Source organism: Carassius carassius, chromosome 24 (genome assembly GCF_963082965.1).
Source record: "Carassius carassius chromosome 24, fCarCar2.1, whole genome shotgun sequence".
Taxonomy (NCBI): domain Eukaryota; kingdom Metazoa; phylum Chordata; class Actinopteri; order Cypriniformes; family Cyprinidae; genus Carassius; species Carassius carassius.
The window spans coordinates 2,518,728-2,540,828 of NC_081778.1; the positions used below are offsets into that span (position 1 = coordinate 2,518,728).

At 37.0% G+C, this 22,101-nt stretch overlaps 1 protein-coding gene and 1 pseudogene across 1 annotated transcript in view; one reads left to right on the plus strand and one right to left on the minus strand.

Moving 5' to 3' along the window:
- LOC132102717 (2-oxoisovalerate dehydrogenase subunit beta, mitochondrial-like) overlaps positions 1-22,101 on the plus strand; it is a 486,592-nt gene that overhangs the window by 178,213 nt on the left and 286,278 nt on the right. The window lies entirely within an intron of this gene.
- Positions 699-22,101, minus strand: part of LOC132103779 (inhibitor of Bruton tyrosine kinase-like) — a 28,821-nt pseudogene continuing 7,418 nt past the window's right edge.

Here is a 22,101-nt window from a genome sequence, read left to right on the forward strand (position 1 = left end):
GTAATTAAAAGCTAATTTGTAATATATTTTATTTTATTTTAGAATACTTTCTCCTTTGGCAGACTAATATGCAATAAGTGTATGCAGGCAGGGGTCTGTCTGGGTAACCGGGTGAACTACCACTTTAAGAGATGCAGTTAAAAACAAAACATAACCGCTGATGCTCACATTCATCTCTTTATCACATGCCACTTTGAGGTGTTCATCTCTCCTTTTCACCGATCATATTCTGCTAGTGACAAACATAAACTAGCATTAAATTGTACATCAAATGAGAAAGTTATTGGTGTTAATTGCAGGAGGAAGCAAAATATAAAATGCATATTTGTAAATCTCAGCTTCTTTTATTGTGCACTTGATTTTCTTTTACACCAGCTCCTTCAAACAGCCCTTGTGAGCAACTAATAAAGGCTCTATTGCTTTTCACGGCTGACTGGATTTACAATGTGTGAGTTTGCTCTCCATAACACAATCTAGCTGTGAGATGCAGTTCACCTCACCAATGCATCGTATAATAATAAATAAAAAAACATGTAGCAACTCTAAGCTGACAAATAGTTTACACTTCATATTCCAGTCTTTTCTTAAGAGAAAATTATCAGGGAAAAAAGCATACAGAAAGTTAAAGTAAGCAGTCAAAGAAGGTGAGTGTGCCTCCTGCAGAATAAGGTGATGAAAACAGAGCACGGCTTGTGATGAAGACATGAGCGTGAAGTCATGAGTGTCTCTGTAAGCTCACAGCAGCATCAGTGTGTGTTCCAGGTCGGGATGGCGATTGGGCCTTGGGTGGATCTCTCCACCAATACCAGCTCCTCTGGGGTATTAATGGCCTTGTAATGCAGTAACAGATCCTGAATAGCTAGTTCTTCAATCCATGATAAAGATGAGATGAACGGAAAAGAAGGGTCAAATGATAAACATCAGGAAAAGGACATTTTTAAAAATCTAGTTTACAACACATTTGAAAAAGTTTTATTTGCATAATTGTACATTTTTATACTGCTTTCAGTCAAGTTTTAATGTTCTAATTCAATTTTTAACAGATGTAATATCAATATCAGTAAATATTTTCCTCATACCTTAAGTGCATAAGTGTGCACATCTTAATCATTATTCTTCTAAATGTTTTCAAATATACACCACCATTCAGAAGTTTGAGGTAAATAAGATATTTTAGCTAAATTTATAATTTTATTTGGCAAATATGCATTAAATTGATCAAAAGTGACAGTGAAGGCATTTATAATGTAACAAAAGAATTTTGAAAAATAAAATGCATCACAGTTTCCTCAAAAATATTGTGCAGCACAACTGTGTTCAACTGATGATAATCAGAAATGTTTCTTGAGCAGGAAATCATCATATTTTCATGATTTCTGAAGATCATGTGACACTGAAGACTGGAGGAATGATGCTGAAAATACAGCTGTGCACCACAGAAATACATTACACTTTAACATTCATTTTCAATAACATTTCACAGTTTTTATTGTAGCTTTAATCAGACAAATGCAGTCCTGGTGAGCAGAAGACACTTATTTTGAAAAATCTTACTGGCCCCAAAGTTTTAAATGGTAACGTATTTTCCCAAGAAGAAATGTTTGAAAGCAGAACATGTTTGATTAAAACAGCATGCCAGGTTACAGTCACCGTCTTGACCATCTGACTGCATACACTAGACTTTCATTTGGGGAATAAAAGTATGGCTATGTCACTATGGCAAATGCACATAAGAAAGAAGGATGTTACCTGTATGAGAGCTAGCGGTTTCTCGCGGCTGCGGATCAGTGTGGCTTCCTGTTGTCTCTCCTCCTTTACAATGGAGGCAAATGTAGAGGTGGTGCCAACTGCCCCCAGCACCCAAGGGCTGATGGGAAAAACACAGAAGAGAACAAGGTTCAGTGCTTACTGATACAAATGCTGAGTAACAATTTCTGAAGAGAAATAAGGAAGTTGCTTCAAATGCTTCAACTGACTTAAGCAGTAGGGATATGAATTTAAGATGGTTCCCATTCTACTGCTCCTTAAAGGAACGGTTCACCCAAAAATAAAAATGAGCTGAAACTGTCCTCAACCTCAGGCCATACAAGATGAGTTTGTTTCTTCCTCAGGTTTGGAGAAATGTAGCATTGCATTAGTGTCTCATCAGTGGATGCTCTGCAGTGAATGGGTGCCGTCAGAATGAGAGTCCAAACAGCTGATAAAAACATCACAATAATCCACAGCACTCCAGTCCATCAGTTAATGTGTTGTGAAAAGCTGCATGTAAGAAACAAATAAATCATTAAATAAATCAACACATTTCTCTAATTAAAAAGTCTTCTTGTCTGAATCAGGAGCGAAATATGCACAGATCAAGCAAAAACAGTCCAAAACAGCTCTAAACAAATATGTGACTGGGTTTTGATGTGAGAGACAAAAGGAGATGGACTTTTGCACTTGAGGAAGCGTTATTATGCATTATAGTTAAAAAAAACTTTAATTATATTTTCTTACAAAGACAAAACTTACGTCTTCAAAACACATTAACTGATGGACTGGAGAAGTGTGGATTATTGTGATGTTTTTATCAGCTGTTTGGACTCTCATTCTGACGGCACCCATTCACTGCAGAGCATCCATTGATGAGACACTGATGCAATGCTACATTTCTACAAATCTGATGAAGAAACAAACTCATCCTAATCTCAGATGACCTGAAGGTGAGGACATTTACAGCACATTTTTATTTTTGGTCGAACTATTCCTTTAATGATTCAGCTAATTATTCTTTGTTATTTTTAGGTTGAAAGAATGGGCAGTGTGCTTGTACAGTATATTGCATATTTTACTACGTTGTTCGGTTTACATCATTAGAAGAATGGAGACGGTCCAGAAATGTTCACAGAACTGAAAGTCATGAAATGACTCCATTAATGAGCACAAATTAAAAACTGATACACAACACGCACACAAAACTCAAATAAAACACTTTCCGCCTGAGAACAGCGATGTATGGCGAGTTTCTACAGCCTGTCTGACCGGCCACCTTCTTCTCAGCAGACGCTTGTAAACACAGGGATGAGTGTGTTTGTGACAGAGTTTGCCCTTATCAAAAGAGATTACAATCACAGCCGGGCAGTGGAGCGCTGCTGATAAATATTCAGCCCTGTGCTTGAGGATAAAACACAGCCATAAACATAGCCCAGCACAGTTTGTCATAAACACAGCCCAGCAGACAGCTAATGTGACAGACACGGAGACGGAGCGACGCCTGGCCACAGGCTCAGGTCAGATCAGCCGACACATGCTGGAGAGAGAAACATCCTGAAGAACCTGCGGCTAGACATCCTGGAGAGCAGAGCATCACGCTCCACTCTTAAACCACAACATAACAGTCTGAATCATCTCAACTTCAGATGACACTGGGTTTGCATAATAAACACGGTGCACAAATCAGCCACAATGCAATGCAACAAATACCAAAAAGCCAAAATATGTTCTCTTAAACGCTACTTTTATATTGCTAACAATTCTGCACACAATGCATATACAAAGACATTGTGTGTTTTCAAAACTACTGATTTCCACATTTGAAGGAGATCACTGGGGAAATTATGGAATGGCATTTTTCAATAAAAAACAATTAAATAAAAAGGTTATCTGTCTAGTTAAATATATATAGGAATGACTTCAGGGTAATTTCACTTGTTGCAGATCTAAGCACATACCATTTCTTTGAGAAAACAACACAAAGGAAAAAAGTAACATCAGCCAAAACTCACAAAACACAGCAGCATGTCAGCAGATGTACTGTTTCATAACTGAAGCATCACAGCGCCACCTGCTGGAACATACAGATAAAGGAGGACCAGAATAACACACAAGAGCTCTGATCCAAACCTAGTGAGCTTCTACAGAGGAGGAAATGTAAGACATCTCAAAGGGAGGCACCTTATGTGAAAACACGCGGCCAGTTTGTTATGAGCTGTCTGCAGCCCGATTCTACATAGACGGCTAGCTATTATTTAGACCACTTGTGAGCCATAAACAGATGTGGTTCACGTCTTGTGTTTGCTCTCCTGATGGAAGAGAGGGGCGGGGTCAGCACTAGCTCATTAGCATTTAAAGAGACATGCACGACCATTGAGGAATTTTAACCAAAGTGTGTTAGACCTTTCATGAAGACCCTTAAGAATCATACCAACTTGTAGAAAACGAGCATCCGATGACCCCTTTAAATTGTCCAGCCAAGCTAAATTAAACGTCTGCCAAATCTTGAACAATATTTTGTGTCTAATCCTGACTCAAGTCTTATGTGGCAAGCAGTTGTGTGATAAGAGAGATAAAGTACATCCAGCCAACCATATTTAGATCAGATCTGAATATGTTTCCAGTTCAGTGTGTCATCTGCATCAGGCGTTGAGTGAACAGACACTGTGCACTGAACGAGATGTTCCTCACCCTGCTGGTTTGTCCGGGTCGCTGCTCTCGGCACATTTAAGAGTCACTCTTTTGGCACATATGAGTGGGGGACTGAACCGCTGTCGACACAGTGACACGAGGTTTGGATGAGTAAACACAACTGATGAACACTAAACGAGACAAAGATAACGGCTCTGCCAAAGCCACCCTTAAACTAGGACACTTGAACTAATTTCCCTTATGTAAAGTGACCATATTGTTCATGTATGCATTTATGTTTCACCTTTTATTCTATTTGTTGATGGACTTTTACGTTTTAATGCTAAAAACTGAAATGAAATCGTTAGCAATAATTAGATGTGTTATTTAACGCATAAGGGAATCATCAATCAAGGTATACTATTTATACAACTTGTTAAATGTTAAAATGTATTAGTATCAAGGTTATTATTGTTAACTAAAAATCATTTGTTGCTTTGTAGCCTGAAATGAAGACAGACACAGTTTTTGTTTTATTCAGCTGTATTTACTAAGGGCAACTTTTTCAACCTTTTTCTCCTTCATCCACTGTGTGGATACATTTTCATTTGATTAGGATAAATTAAATTAATGTCTTATGTCAGTGGTTCCCAACATTTTTCAACTCGCGGCCCACACAACCAAACACATATGTTTGCGCGGCCCACTGCAAAAAAATGAACTGACCCCGCTATTGTTGGGTTAATAACTTAGTACTCAGAAGCTATATTGATAACTGTCTTTATTGAATGAACTGGCAAAAAACAGAAAATAACTCAGGCTGACACCACTTGGCACAACTGCTGTTGTTCTGAGGCATATGCAGCAAAAATATCTCAAATAAATTGGCGGTTTATTCTTAAACCAATCAGCAAGTTTGAATAGTGGAAGCATAGTTACAGTTTAATATTTATTTTTGGTTATTTAATTATATGAAATTATTTTATTATGTTATGACTCAGACATTTTTACATATATGAACAATATTATTTCTTCTTTTAATAGTAATTGGTGGCCCACCTGCAATACCACCGCGGCCCACAGGTTGAAAACCACTGTTTTATGCCTTCATCTGATTCCCAGAAAAACAATAGGTTTAAAATACAGGCCTGTGGTTCTTCATTTCTTTTTATTAATTCACCATTTGTAAATTGATGTTTACTGTTAATTTTTTTGAAATATCAATAGCATTTGTATTAAAACTATATTCACTGAATGTAATAAAAATCTGTGTGGCACCTCTGTTCTCCATGATGGCCCTGAGGTCCAGGACAGGAGCCGGGCTACAGAGACCCAACACACATCCAGAATCACAGCGATAACAATCAAGAACATCTGCTGTTTGCTGTGAGAGCAGATCAGTCACCTGGCTTTGACTGCAGGGATGGGTTCAGGTGTGGACGAATGAGTCGGCACAGGGCCATTCTGTCAGGAGGAGACTTCAGCCCTGTCAGGCATCGTCTTTCATCCTACACATATGAAAAGTTCATGCATCAGCGAAAATCCTGTCATCATTTACTCAGACACAATGTGATATGAGTTCTCAGGTGGGAGGATGAAAAATGACGGTACCAGCAATGGATGCTCTTTTATTTCATTTTAGCGTAAAAACTCAAGCAGAGTGAATCCACAAAGCACAGCTATTTGGACTAAAACAGTGTTGAATCTAAATACAAAATATACACTATCATAAGTGCGTTTATTTATTTATGTTTTAAAGAAATTAGTTTTATAAAGCAAGGATGTATTAAACTGAAAGTGACAGCAAAGACATTTGCATTGTTACAAAACATTCTATTACAAAGTTTTCAACTTCTGTACAAAAAAAACATGCATCAGTTTTTACAACTGTATATCAGAATGATTTCTGAAGATCATGTGACACTGAAAACTGGAAATACAGCTGCACATCACAGAAATAAATTACATTTTATCAGCATATTCACACAGAAAAAAGTTATTTTAAATTGAAATTTCATATTTTCATTTTTCTTTTATCAAATAAATGCAGTCTACAAGAATGTTACTACTATATCTTTACATTTAAAAAATGGTCAATACATAAATAGGAGTACAGTATATTATATATATAAAAAATAATAATATCTTAATATATAAAAAGTAAAGAAACGCTAAAAATTAAAAATGATTTTGAAATAAATTTGAATTAAATGTTACTATAGCTGTTGTTTTCTGTAGCAAGTGAAACTGAAAATAGCATTTGAAATGATGTGTTATTACCCCACCCACATCATGAAATCTGTGTCTGTGTAGTTAGTGAGTTAATGTGAAGCAGGTGTTGTGGCTTTACCTGTGCATCGGGCCTCGAGGGCTGCCCGCTCCCATATAACTGCCCTCTGAGTCAGACACTCCCTGAGGAACACAGCCAGGTCAAACAGATCCAGCCAAAACTAGTAAAACTACTGAAACAATAGAAATGCCATAATAATTCATTTCTGTTTTGTGAGCATCACATGATTTTCAGTGCGCTGTGGTACAGAGCTCATTTTGATCAGTGGTTCTAAACTTCTGACTTGAAGTTCCCCCATTTTTTCCAACACAATATTTGAAAGCTACTCGTGCAATCTATATTTCCTCTGGTATGTTCTGCTGCAAGTACAGGTGCTTCTCAATAAATTATAATGTTGTGGAAAAGTTCATTTATTTCAGTAATTCAACTCAAATTGTGAAACTTGTGTATTAAATAAATTCAATGCACACAGACTGAAGTAGTTTAAGTCTTTGGTTCTTTTAATTGTGATGATTTTGGCTCACATTTAACAAAAGCCCACCAACTCACTACAAATTAGTGAATCACCATCTCAACAAATAGGAATACTTCATAAGACCAATAAGAAAACATTTAGGTGAATTGTTGGCCTTCTGGAAAGTATGTTCATCTCTTGTTTCTCATCTTCCTCTTGACAATAGCCCATAGATTGTCTCTGGGGTTAAGGTCTGAGGAGTTTGCTGGCCAGTCAAGCACACCAACACCATGGTCATTTAACCAACTTTTGGTGCTTTTGGCAGTGTGGGCAGGAGCCAAATCCTGCTACAAAATGAAATCATCATCTTCAAAAAGCTGATCAGCAGAAGGAAGCATGAAGTGCTCCATAATTTTGGTTTTCAAAAAACACAATGGACCAACACCAGCAGATGACATTGCATCCCAAATCATCACAGACTGTGGAAACTTAACGCTGGACTTCAAGCAACTTGGGCTATGAGCTTCTCCACCCTTCATCCAGACTCTAGGACATTGGTTTCCAAATGAAATGCAAAACTTGCTCTCATCTGAAAATAGGTCTTTGGACCACTGAGCAACAGTCCAGTTCTTCTTCTCCTTAGCCCAGGTAAGACGCCTCTGACGTTGTCTGTGGTTCAGCAAATTGACACGTCTGTGTGTGGTGGCTCTTGATGCCTTGACTCCAGCCACAGTCCATTCCTTGTGAAGTTCACTCAAATTCTTGAATCGATTTTGCTTGACAATCCCCATAAGGCTGCGGTTCTCTCTGTTGGTTGTGCATCTTTTTCTTCCACACTTTTCCTTCCAGTCAACATGCTTGGATACAGCACTCTGTGAACAGCGTTCTGTGAATGTTTGTTTCTTCCCCTCCTTGTGAAGGGTGTCAATGATTGTCTTCTGGACAACTGTGAGATCAGTCTTCCCCATGATTGTGTAGCCTAGTGAACCAAACTGAGAGACCATTTTAAAGGCTCAGGAAACCTTTGCAGGTGTTTGAGTTGATTAGCTGATTGGCATGTAACCATATTCTAATTTGATGAGATCATGAATTGGTGGGTTTTTGTTAAATGTGAGCCAAAATCACCACAATTAAAAGAACCAAAGACTTAAACTACTTCAGTCTGTGTGCATTTAATTTAACACACAAGTTTCACAATTAGAGTTGAATTACTGAAATAAATTAACTTTTTCACGACATTCTAATTTATTGAGAAGGACCTGTGTATGCAATTAAAAATATGAGTCAAAAAGTGTCAAAATATAAAATTAACCACAATTATTTTATAATTACAGAAGTTTTATAACTTTACATTATTTATTAAAACTTAATACTTAAATTTTGCAAAGCAACAGTAGTTTTATATTTTTGATTTAAAAAAATATTAGAATTCAATTATATGAAATACATAAACCAGTGTAAATTTAGTATAACTGATATACTATTATAGTTCTTCTTATTAATATTATGAACTACTTTTTATTTTTATATATATTTTTTTTCATTTTCATTTTATTTACATTTTAAGCAATTCTGTTAGTTTTGTCCTTTTTATTAGTTTGTCATGTTTTTATATTACGCCTATTACATTTTTTGTTTTAGTTTTAGTTATTTTAATACATCAAGTTCAAGGAAAATGAGAAATTCCTTTGAAAGCTTTTTAATAGCTTTAGTTAACTATAATAACTCTATAATAACCATAACAATGACAATAACCCAAACTTAATTAAGTTTGATTTTACTAGAAGAAGAAGAATTTTACAAGAGTTTCTGTGGCTGCCTTAAAAGTTTGATGATGCCCACTGATTGAGAACCACTCATTTAGATGATCAATATCAGTTTTCTGAAGAAAGCGTGAGTGGTACTTTTCTGTTGCTAGGGTCTTATGAGTGGTTCAGTGGTAAAGTTTTTTGGGATGGTTGTTCACTGGTCCGTCTCAAAACAGACCACCCAGGGATCTGATAATCCTAAACTCCTGAGTATAAGCGATAGTGAGAGTGCTGCTCTGCTCAAACTACGCAGGGTTTACTCTTTTTACTCAGGAGCTGACCTGCAGGGGACGGACTCTGGATCACATCAGACAGATTGTATCCACCACCAGGGCTTCCTCTTAGCCCTCATCTTGGCCTTCTTCAGTAGGCTATTCTTTTCATTGACACTTTCACTTCCTGTTTGTTGTTGGCGGCTGTACTGCGTTTGAGCTCCGTCACTATATTCTTTTCATTGACTATTTTTAACTCAAAAATCAATTGTATACATCATCGTTTCCGTTTATATAACGTGTGAATATATCCTCTATTGTATTCTACAACAAAAACAATCAGAGCGCCTCGCTATCACTAGTTTTATTTTGATCTCCCGGGTCCGCTATTAGCTTTTAGCCCGTTAGCATCAGCGGCGTGGTTGCAGCTAACTGCGCTAACATTGCTAATACTCTATTCACACACATTACCACTGCTGTACTCACTGTTACTTGCTTTAATGGCGGATGAATGTCTCCACTCTGTGCAGCTCGAGCTCGAGGCCGTGGGAAAGCAGATTCGCGACCTGGAGGTGAGGCAGGCCCAGCTGAGAGAGCGGAGAGCCGCGCTGGAATCATCCCGGGCTGACGCTCACAAGTCCGGGGTAAGTATACAGCGATCTGTTAACAGTCCCACCACGTCTACTCCGTGTGTTTCTCTTCACAGGCCCGGTGCACCCAGGACGCGATCTTCCCAGATGTCCTTCACTGCGACGCCGGGACACCACGGACCCTGGGTGCATCCACAGCGGAGGACGCGAGCCGGGTCCCGGGCGATGACTTCTCCCCCTCCTGCCTTCGACATCTCCATCCGGAACCGCTTCGCTCCCCTCCGCGAGACAGGACGTGACGCTGTGATCATCGGAGACTCCATCGTCCGACACGTAAGTGCTACGTTAGCCGAAGGTAAAGTGCACACTCATTGTTTGCCTGGTGCTCGTGTTCTCGATGTTTCTGCGCAGATACCCGCGATCCTGAAGGTCGACGAGAGCCCCAGAGCGGTCGTGCTTCACGCCGGGGTTAACGACACCACGCTGCGGCATACGGAGACGCTAAAGAGGGACTTCAGCAGCCTAATCGAGACGGTTCGCAGCACGACGCCCGCGGCGACGATCGTCGTGTCAGGACCACTGCCCACGTATCGACGAGGACACGAAAGGTTCAGTAGACTTTTTGCTTTAAATGAATGGTTGTTGTCATGGTGTAAAGAACAGAAACTGCTATTTGTTAATAACTGGAATGTTTTCTGGGAGCGTCCTAGGCTGTTTCGCGCTGATGGATTACACCCCAGCAGAATCGGAGCGGAGCTGCTCTCTGACAACATCTCCAGGACACTTCGCTCCATGTGACTAGTAAGACAATTCTCTAATAACTATTATGATGAGTTTTGTTCCACCCGCTTAAATGATAAAAGTACTTGTGCTGTAAAAACTATTAAGACTGTGTCTGTTCCCCGAATAGTGAGGTCAAAATATAATGTAGGATCTAGAAAAAATCTTATCGTAATTAAACCAGAAAAATGTAAAGTAAATGAACAAAAACAATTTTTAAAGTTTGGGCTCATAAATATTAGATCACTCACACCCAAAGCAGTTATTGTAAATGAAATGATCACAGAAAATAGTTTTGATGTACTCTGCTTGACTGAAACCTGGCTAAAACCAAATGATTATTTTGGTCTAAATGAGTCTACTCCACCAAACTTCTGTTATAAGCATGAGCCCCGTCAGACTGGTCGTGGAGGAGGTGTTGCAACAATATATAGTGATATTCTCAATGTTACCCAGAAAACAGGATACAGGTTTAACTCTTTTGAAATACTTCTGCTAAATGTTACACTGTCAGACATGCAAAAGAAATCTAATGTATCTCTTGCTCTGGCTACTGTGTATAGACCACCAGGGCCATATACAGAATTCCTAAAAGAATTTGCAGATTTCCTCTCAGACCTTCTAGTTACAGTTGATAAGGCGCTAATCATGGGAGATTTTAATATTCACGTTGATAATGCAAATGATACATTAGGACTTGCGTTTACTGACCTAATAAACTCCTTTGGAGTCAAGCAAAATGTCACCGGGCCCACTCATCGTTTTAATCATACACTAGATCTAATTATATCGCATGGAATCGATCTTACTGCTATAGATATTGTACCCCAATGTGATGATATTACAGACCATTTCCTTGTATCGTGCATGCTGCGTATAACTGATATTAACTATATGTCTCAGCATTACCGTCTGGGCAGAACTATTGTTCCAGCCACCAAAGACAGATTCGCAAATAACCTGCCTGATCTATCTCAACTGCTATTTGTACCCAAAAATACACATGAATTAGACTAAATTACTGACAACATGGGCACTATTTTCTCTAATACATTAGAAACTGTTGCCCCCATCAAATTGAAAAAGGTTAGAGAAAAACGTACTGTGCCATGGTATAAAAGTAATACTCACTCTCTCAAGAAAGTAACTCGTAGTCTTGAACGCAAATGGAGAAAAACTAACTTGGAAGTTTTTAAAATTGCATGGAAAAACAGTATGTCCAGCTATAGACAGGCTCTAAAAACTGCTAGGGCAGAGCATATCCACAAACTCATTGAAAATAACCAAAACAATCCAAGGTTTTTATTTAGCACAGTGGCTAAATTAACAAATTACCAGACGCCACCTGATTCAAATATTCCACCAACGTTAAATAGTAATGACTTTATGAATTTCTTCACTGATAAAATAGATAACATTAGAAATACAATAGCGAATGTAGATTCTACAGCGTCTAACACTTCAGTTTCATCCATCGCACCCAAAGATAAACTGCAGTGCTTTACAAATATAGGACAGGAAGAGCTAAATAAACTTATCACTGTATCTAAACCAACAACATGTTTATTAGATCCTGTACCCACTAAATTACTAAAAGAGCTGTTACCTGTAGCCGAAGAACCGCTTCTCAATATCATTAACTCGTCGTTATCTTTAGGTCACGTCCCAAAACCATTCAAGCTGGCGGTTATCAAGCCTCTTATTAAGAAACCAAAACTAGATCCTAGTGTACTGGCAAATTATAGGCCTATTTCAAATCTTCCATTTATGTCTAAAATTTTAGAAAAAGTTGTGTCTGCTCAATTGAGCACCTTCCTGCATTAAGATGATCTGTATGAAGAATTTCAGGTTTTATTTTCAGGTCAGGTTTTAGGTCCCACCATAGCACAGAAACTGCACTTGTTAAAATTACAAATGACCTGCTCCTTGCGTCAGATCAAGGCTGCATCTCATTTCTAGTCTTACTTGATCTTAGTGCTGCGTTCGACACCATAGATCATGACATACTCATAGATAGATTACAAAACTATACAGGTATTCAAGGGCAGGCTCTAAGATGGTTTAGATCCTACCTGTCCGATCGCTACCATTTTGTTTACTTAAATGGGGTGTCATCTCATTTATCATCAGTAAAATATGGAGTGCCACAAGGATCCGTCCTAGGTCCCCTTCTATTTTCAATATACATGTTGCCCCTTGGTAATATTATTAGAAAATACGGAATTAGCTTCCACTGTTATGCTGATGATACTCAGCTATATATTTCAACGAGACCAGATGAAACTTCCCAATTATCTAAGCTAACAGAGTGTGTTAAAAATGTAAAAGATTGGATGACAAATAATTTTCTCCAATTAAATTCAGATAAGACAGAGATATTAATTATTGGACCAAAAAACACCACACAGAATCTTGTAGATTACAATCTGCAACTAGACGGATGTACTGTTACTTCCTCTACAGTCAGAAATCTGGGTGTTATATTAGACAGCAATTTGTCTTTTGAAAATCATATTTTCAATGTTACAAAAACCGCATTCTTCCATCTTAGAAACATTGCCAAGCTACGAAACATGTTATCTGTTTCTGATACAGAAAAGCTAGTTCATGCATTCATGACCTCTAGACTGGACTATTGTAATGGACTTCTAGGTGGTTGTCCTGCTTCGTCAATAAACAAGCTACAGGTAGTCCAAAATGCAGCAGCTAGAGTCCTTACCAGGTCAAGAAAATATGATCATATTACCCCAATTTTACAGTCTCTGCACTGGCTAACTATTAAGTTCCGTATCTGTTACAAATTATCATTACTTACCTATAAGGCCCTAAATGGTTTAGCTCCTGCATACCTAACTAGCCTTCTACCACGCTACAACCCATCACGCACCCTAAGGTCACAAAACGCTGGACTTTTGGTAGTTCCTAGGATAGCAAAGTCCACTAAAGGAGGTAGAGCTTTTTCACATTTGGCTCCCAAACTCTGGAATAGCCTTCCTGATAATGTTCGGGGTTCAGACACACTCTCTCTGTTTAAATCTAGATTAAAAACGCATCTCTTTCGCCAAGCATTCAAATAATGTATCTCTTAAATTGTGAGTGTAGTTGCATCTGCATTTTTATTCTTTAGCTTGGGTTAAACTAATTTTACTTTGTTGGATCAGCAGCTATGCTAATGATGTCTCTATTTTGTTTCTATGTTTTGCCACGGGATTTACATCCCGTGGTAACTAGGATTTACACAAGCTCCAGTCTGGATCCAGAACACCTGAGAAGAGATGATGCTGACCCTCAGAGGACCCCAGATGATCCTAACCTTGAATCAACAAACAGAACTAACAATTATTGCTACATGTGTGACTGCATCCTATAATTACTATTAATTAATAATATTGATAGTTCATCATCTAGCTGACTACGTCTTGTATTATTATTATTATTTTTATTTTTCTAAAATCCTGTCAAACGTGCACAAACTAGTAGCTACTACTAAATATTGTAGAAACATAATTTTCTGTAAAGTTGCTTTGTAATGATTTGTATTGTAAAAAGCGCTATACAAATAAACTTGAATTGAATTGAATTGAATCGCAAGACTGAACACAGAGAGGACTCTGAATCCAGATGGACAGTACTTTATATTTATATTACAGTCTTTCAGCAGGTAGATCTCATACCTGGAGTGATCGGCCTTTAGAGCAGCTCTTACAGTCCACAGCCGAGTCCCACTCTCGATCCTCATACGCGCTGAGATCCGGAGCGTCTGCGTATGGCGTGATGAGACGTCTCTGCATTGCTGGGATCTGTCAGAGGAGTCTGATGTCAGGATCTCTCAGCAGAGCTTCAATGAAGCAGACGAGAGCGATGATTTAGACTTACCATCCTCCTGTACGAATCTGTCAGATCCAGGAGGACACGTCACTTAGGATCTCCAGCGCTCTGACAGACAGAGAGACGGACAAACACATGAGCAACTGCTGTTCTAACATTTGAGGATTTTCTTTTTAATGAATACTTTTAACCAGCAAGGATGCATTGCATTGAGCAAAAGTTAAGACAATTATGATATTAAAATATTTCAATTTCAAATAAATGCTGTTCATTTAAACTTTGTTCAACAAAGAATCCTGAAAAAAAGAGTTCACAGTTTCCACAAAAATATTGGGCAGCACAACTGTTTTCAACTTTGATAATAATCAGAAATATCTATCTATGTTAATCTAAGCTAAAAGTGCTACCGCTAGACCCGCGGATCAGGTGAATGGATTCGAAAATGTTAAAACTCAACTGTTTAACTCTAGGGGAGTTGGAAAATGAGACTATTTTCAAAAAAAGTGGAGTGTTCCTATAACACGATTATGAATCGGCCACATGACCAAAACTTTATATACGTGATTTATTTAAAGATAGTGGTATATATCAAATATACATTTTCTATAAATTAGGTTGCTTTGACATCTCAATTTTAGAGAAATTTTAGAAACATTTAGAGAAATTTTACAATTCTCAATACAACAGTAGAATACTATAGGGTAACTAACATTAGTAAAATACATACATAAAAAATATATATATTTAGACAGGTAATTAAAAAGAAATCAAATAAAGCAAAGGACAAATATAATAGAAAAAAATATACAAATGGAACGAACAGCGCTTTAACTTTTTAATTCAAGTCTAAAGTATTCAACAGCCTATTACAGAAATGTAATAACTAAATGTAGCCTAACATAAAACAGCATAGTCTAAAGCTACAAAAGTCCTTCAGTCAAGAGCAGTGAGTGATTTTCTCTCTGTCTTTTGTTTGATTGATATTAAGCACACAGTCAGCAGCAGGACTATTAGGCTGCTGTCACTTTAAGAGCTGCATGGTTCCAATTCAATTACATAACCAACGATGGTTTATGAGAATAATCACTAAGTGCTGCATTTTTACACATTTTTGCATGTATTTGACAGTTTAGGTTTAGTAAAAGTTGACCTCACATATCTGTGTTCTGCTCCGTCTCTGAGAACATGCACAGAAAGCCTCACGAGGAACAGCACAAGCTCTCTTTCATGCTTTTATATAAAATATATATAACATATCATTACTGAACAAAGGCAAGTGTGAAGGGAGGATTTTGAAGAATGTTGGTGACCAGACAGCTGAGGCTAGCCACTGACTTCCACAGTATGGAGAAAAAATACTATGAAAGTGAATTGGCTACAGTCAACTCAAGCTGGTCTGGAACAACTTGAGGGTGAGTAAATGACAGAATGGACTGTCAGGGGTTTAGTGGTCTGGATCTCACCTGGACTCCAGCAGCGCTGCCATGTTGAGGACGATGAACTGCAGGCAGGACACGTTGTACACGGTGGAAAACTCCAGCATCACTGCACACAACACATGGACAAAATCAGCTCATCTTGGCGTCTGGTTTGCACTGCCACATTATGGACTATGCATGTTATATTATATGCAATGGATTAATGACAATAAGTGAAAGAAAGATAAAAGTTCAATTGTTATTATTACTTTTCCATACTATTCAAGTTACAGATATCTTGGAATATTGCAAACGGTTTGTGTAATATACTACTGTTCAAAAGTTTAGGGTTAGTAAGGTTGTTTTTGAGGTTGTATAAATTGATCTACAGTGACAGTAAAGACATTAATAATGATAAAAAAATTATATTTCAAATAAAAATGCTTTCATTTTGAACTTTCTACTCGAATCCTGAAATCAAATTCATCACAGTTTCCACAAAAACATTGTGCAGCAGAACTGTTTCAACATTGATAATAATCAGAAGACACTCACATCAACACAACAGTTCCAGTTCAGAGAGACCGTTCGTGTCATTTCATCTTACCTCAATCCAGGGGCTGCCCAACATACTGTTGAAATACTCTGTAGAAATAAAACACACACCATGTATAAGAAGATAAGATAATGCACACTTTGTTTCTTACATGAAACACGCACAAAGAATGCCTTAGATGCTAAATGAAGATAAATAGGGACGGTCAAGCTCTAAAGGACCATAAAAATTAAGGATTTTTAGCAAGAAACTTAAGTTTCAGTCTCACAAAGAAAAAAAAAAGTCTTGAGTTTTACGTTTCTAGTCATTTTCAACTATCACTGAAGTTAATTAAGTGCCCACAAATGGCCAAAATCCCTCTGAGAATCGGTAATTATATCTATTTATAATAGTTGAGTTTAGTCAGGGTAGAGAGGTATACAATACCAAAGTTGTTTTTGAACTGAAATGTCACCAAAGCTGCTTTAAAAAATACAGTAAAAACTGCAAAAACATGAAATATTTTATTTTAAAATAACTCTTTTCTGTAATAAATATACAGAGTACACACGCATATATTATGTAAAGAAAAACTTTTATTTTGGATGTGATTAATCGTTTGACAGCACTAGATTTGTCTATAGATTTTAAGTTAGATTAACTAAGAAAATTTGCCTTGGCATTTAGCAGAAATAAAAAAAAAGTTTGGGTTATATATTCAGTCAATGTTTAATTTCAAATAATGAAAATGTTTGTCTTTAATTTTTACCCTTAAACTTTTTAACAGTAGTCTATTCATTAATAAACTGGGGAGCCATGATTTGCCTGTCCAATAAAAAAATGGATCAAATATGTATATTCAGTGCTTCATCAGTGAATGTGAATGAATATTTCCCTCCTGATTCAGTCAAACCAGCCTTTTTATTGAAGACAACGTCATTATGGATTATGGACACATATTTTGTCTTCACAAGACATTAAATGATGGACTGGAGTGCTGTGGATTATTGTAATGTTTTTATCAGCTGTTTCATTCTGGCGGCACCCATTCACTGTAGAGCATCCATTGATGAGCAAGTGATGCAATGATCTCCAAATCCATTCCTGTTAAGAAACAAACTCATCTACATCTTGGATGGCTCGAGGGTGAGGACATGTTCAGCTAATTTTATAAACATTTTTTCAACTACTTTTTTAACATAAGCAAACTTTCGGGGGCGGAGGGTTCATTCAGAGAACATCTCACCGTGCTGAGAGGCTCCCCAAGCCCAGTTTTTTGGTGACACCCTGCAGCATCTTCACTGGGTCTTTTTCAGGTTCACTGACATTACTATTTTTCCCAGGCTTAGTGTTTTTGGCTTTGGGCTTGTCTGCATCCTCCGCAGTCTTAACAGGAAGAGAGTGGTACACGTCCAGAGCGGAGCGGTTCTCCAGCCCTAGAGCCTGCAGACTGCGGTTCAGGATCAGAGCGAGGGATGATGGGCCAGGTCCCGTGAACCAGCATCTCACAGGAGTCTGTGATGAAGTGAAGTGCTTTCTCCAGCATCTCAGGAGGAACCTTCTCCAGGACCAGCAGATCACAGCCCACCGCGTCTTCTCCTTTCTTCACCTCTCCATCTTCCACACCCTCTTAGCAGTCCTCCAGGAGCAGCGCTTTACAGAAGAAGACAGGATGTACTTGTGTCCTGCCAAGGTGCGATCGCCAGCCTGCAGGGTCACGTCATGGATGCTGTCCGTCTCATCGGCTTCGGTCAGGAGGAGCAGGAAGTGCTGGGAGAACATGGATGCAGAAGCGGAGGGAACTTCATACAAGCTGAAGAACAGAGAGAAAAAAATGATAACACAAGTAGGCTGAAAATATCATGATACATGATCTTTTTGAATATATATTTTATTGTTTTCATTCATTTTTATTTCAATTTTAGTACATCAAGCTATACTACAATAAATGAGAAATGTTGCTTTGGCATCCAATGTATTTTATTTATAATTTTTTAATGTTTGTTTGTATTTCAGGAAACATTTTGTGTTATGGTTTCAGTTTCAGTTAACTGTATTAATCCTGCTTGAAAGTTAGCATTCACCACTGTTGTAGACATAACATAATTGGCTTTTGTATGCTTTTTTTAAGTAAGCAGAGCTACAAAGCTAAAAAGAGCAGGTGTAAATGCCCACAGAAAGGCATTCAAGATGGACTGATCATGCAAACCACATGAGGAGATGGTTTGAGATGCATTTCAGACACAACTAAACAAGTGTAAATGCATCTGGTAGCCACATATATAAATGTGTTTCTCCCCAAGATGCTAAAAAGAAAAAGGCAGAGCATGGAATTAAAGTTTTGATTTATATGTGTTTTGCAGCGACACGTTTAGGCCTATGTGGCCAAGTATATATGCTACAGTTTTAACAAACTAGATCAATAAGAACACAAAGTGACATGTAAATAGACCCTAAATGTGATGGAAAAAAAAAAAACTCTGCAAAGAACAAAACTCAGAACAGTGGTTCTCAACTGGTGGGTCATAACCCTCATACATTGTAGTGTATGTGCTGCAGAGGAAACAAACAATGCTAAATGCATTTTAATAGAATATTACTATATAATCATACATAGTTAAGATAACAAAACAAACCAAATGGGTGTATCAACTTTTATAAAGAGAGAACAAAATTCCTCTCGTATTTTTCTGTTGCTGATGTCAAGCTGTAGGGTCACAGTCTTTGGCCACAGATATATTCAGCAGCTGGTAACTTGGCTGATACTTATGGAGCATTAATAATCTCTTCCAGGTTTTAGGATGATTAATTACACTTCCACTTATGTATTATTTCTTTTAAAAAAAAAAAGTAAATTTTGTAACTTCCTGGTTTTGTTGGGCCTAAGTAATTCTTGGTAATTTACAAAAAAACCTTCAGTGTTTGATTCTAAGGACATCTTTGTTTACTTTTGTAGAGCAAACAGTGTTGATCAGAAGGAACTGGAACTATGCAGTGACACTTGAAGGTCAGAAATGTTAAGACTCCAACATTCCTTCTGAATTCTGAAATTGTGTTTTATTTTATTTATTCTTACTTCTTTTTTTCTGTATTCTCTATATTGTTTTTCTGGATTTCATTGTTAAATTAAATGCTAGTAATCAAAGTACATGTCTAAGTAATTAAAATCTTGAAATCTAGAAACTGCCCGATCAAATGAGTGATCGTTTTGTTAGATAAGAGCTTTATTCCTCAGCTGGGATCGTAAATCCTGGCATGTTTTCCTCAAAAACCTTATTTTCTTTGCCACTGAAGAAAGAAGGACATGAAAATCTTGGATGACATGGGGCTGAGTAAATTATCAGTATTTTTTTACTTTTTATTTTATTCTGGAAGTGAACTAATCCTTTAACAAAAACGTATTAAAAGTTTAATTATATATATATATATATATATATATATATATATATATATATATATATATATATATATATATATATATATATATATATATATATATTAACATTTTTATGGCTCTAAGAAATCTATTGTATTTTTTCCTATATTCCAATTTGTTTTTCGGTTTCAATATTTCTGGATTCCTTTCAAATTACATACTTTTTTTATTTAATCCTTGTTTAAATTACATTTTAATAATCAGAAATCATGTCTAATCAATTTAATTCATAATCCAAACTGTATTCATTTAATAATTCATCCTATTTTTTACAAAAACAGGGCTCTTTTTTCCACAGAAATTCTGTGTTGGCTGTTGCATTTCTTCTGAAATTATAATTTAATACATATTTACTATCAAAAATGGTGGTAATCAAATTAAGATAAACATTAACAATTTAATCCTGAAATGTAATCTAAAATTAATTCCATTTGCTTTTCTTATAAGTGTAAACTTTTATTTTGGAGGTTTGTAGTAAAGACATTAAAGAGTATATGATACAACAATAGTTTTCTCACACAAAAAGCTGATGAAGTGACTTTCAGATCAGCTCTGGAGATGAAGTTCATGTGTTAATATCCTCATACCATGAGACGGCAGATGCTAAAAACACCATGAGCGAGCATCACGTGTACTTTACTCACACAGGAACATGAAGAACATGCAGACTTCACGTTTAAATAGTCTTTCTGCACTATTCACAGATGCTAATGCATAACACAGTTCGATTAAATGTACCGCCCTACTTTTGATTTAATCATCCAAAATATGCCAAATTCCATGACATTCCACATTATACAGCAAATTCTATTTTTATGACTGGATTCCAAAACTTTGTCTACATTCTCCACATCACAGAAAATATTAAGTCAGACTATACAAAAAAAAAAAAAAAAAAGGAGTAGTGAACCTTTTGTCAAACAAATAAGCCACACGATTAGAGGGACCAGGGTTTGTTCAAACCCCTTATGAGCAATAGCAAAAATGATGGTGTTTGCTAAGGCAGGCATTTAATAAACAGATGGAGTGACAAGCTGTAAAGATATAAAAGCAAATAACTCTGGCATATTACCAGACATTTAGGCATACGTGCTTGGCAGACCAAATGCCAGCATCAAATTAAGAATCTTTTATTATACAAAAACGTGTTTATATATATATATATATATATATATATATATAATGTAGATATGTAGATATGAAAAGCACTCTTGTATTTATGCTGCGAAAATGCTAAATTGTTAAGCATGACTAAATCCAACTTGGACCCCCTTCCACTTGTCCAGCTGACAGCCTTTTACAAGGCACGTACAGATCAACAAGACTGAACATCTTGATTAGACAGACTTTATAACCAGATAGCTGGAAATCAAGTCTATTATGGGGGAAAAACATCAGCAATAAAAATGAAACATTATTCAGAAACTTTATAAGTAGCTAAAATGGTTTACCTCCTACCTGTCAGATCGCTACCACTTCATTTGTGTAAATGAAAATCTGCCTGACCCAACAAAATATGGTGTGCCACAAGGCTCGGTCTCAGGCCCTTTGTTGTTCTTGTACTTTCAGTGATAATATTAGGAAACACAGCATTAGATTTAACTGTAATGTAGACCACAAACATCTTTATACTTATTCCAGTTCAGATGAAAGATTTCCATGATGGCAAATTGCACTGAATGTTTGTCAAGTCACTTCAATGTGCTAAATTGTGATTAACATAAGCACTTTTGATCAAATTATTTTAGAAACAAGCTTTTACAGCTACAGAGAAAAGTTAGAAATGTTGCTTTAAGTAGCTATATTCATATAAGTGTGAGACTGATGGGGTGTTCACTTGAGCACTGATGTTCCCCAGAGAATATTATGACAGCATCTTCACTTGACTGTCAAAAGATAGATTCTCACTTTCAGTAAAAGAACAGATATTTTTAAAACAAGCAGTGTGATGATCCCTCATGAGCATTTTTTAGGAAGAAACAGGTATCAGATCAGTTGATTATGGGAACAGCTTAATGATCCAAGCTTATCTTCAAGGTATTCTTGGGCAATATTTTGATCCTATTACTGTTTCTGATTTGTACGTGTAATTATGAAACTGAAGTTCAGATCAGTGTCGCATATAACTCACCCTTCCAGCTTCACCTAGAGCCAAAATCACCAGCTTCTCTCCTCCACCATCATGCAGGAGCTGAGTATCAATACGATGATCCAAACTACCACCGCTCAATAGAACTTTCTTCCGGTTCAGCTTCCTGGAGAACAACACAAGGACAGTGTTAGCAGCAGCTATGTCTTCAACCAAATCTGTGAATTGAAAAATTATAATACTGCATTAAACATTTGCACTATTTCCATTTCATGTGT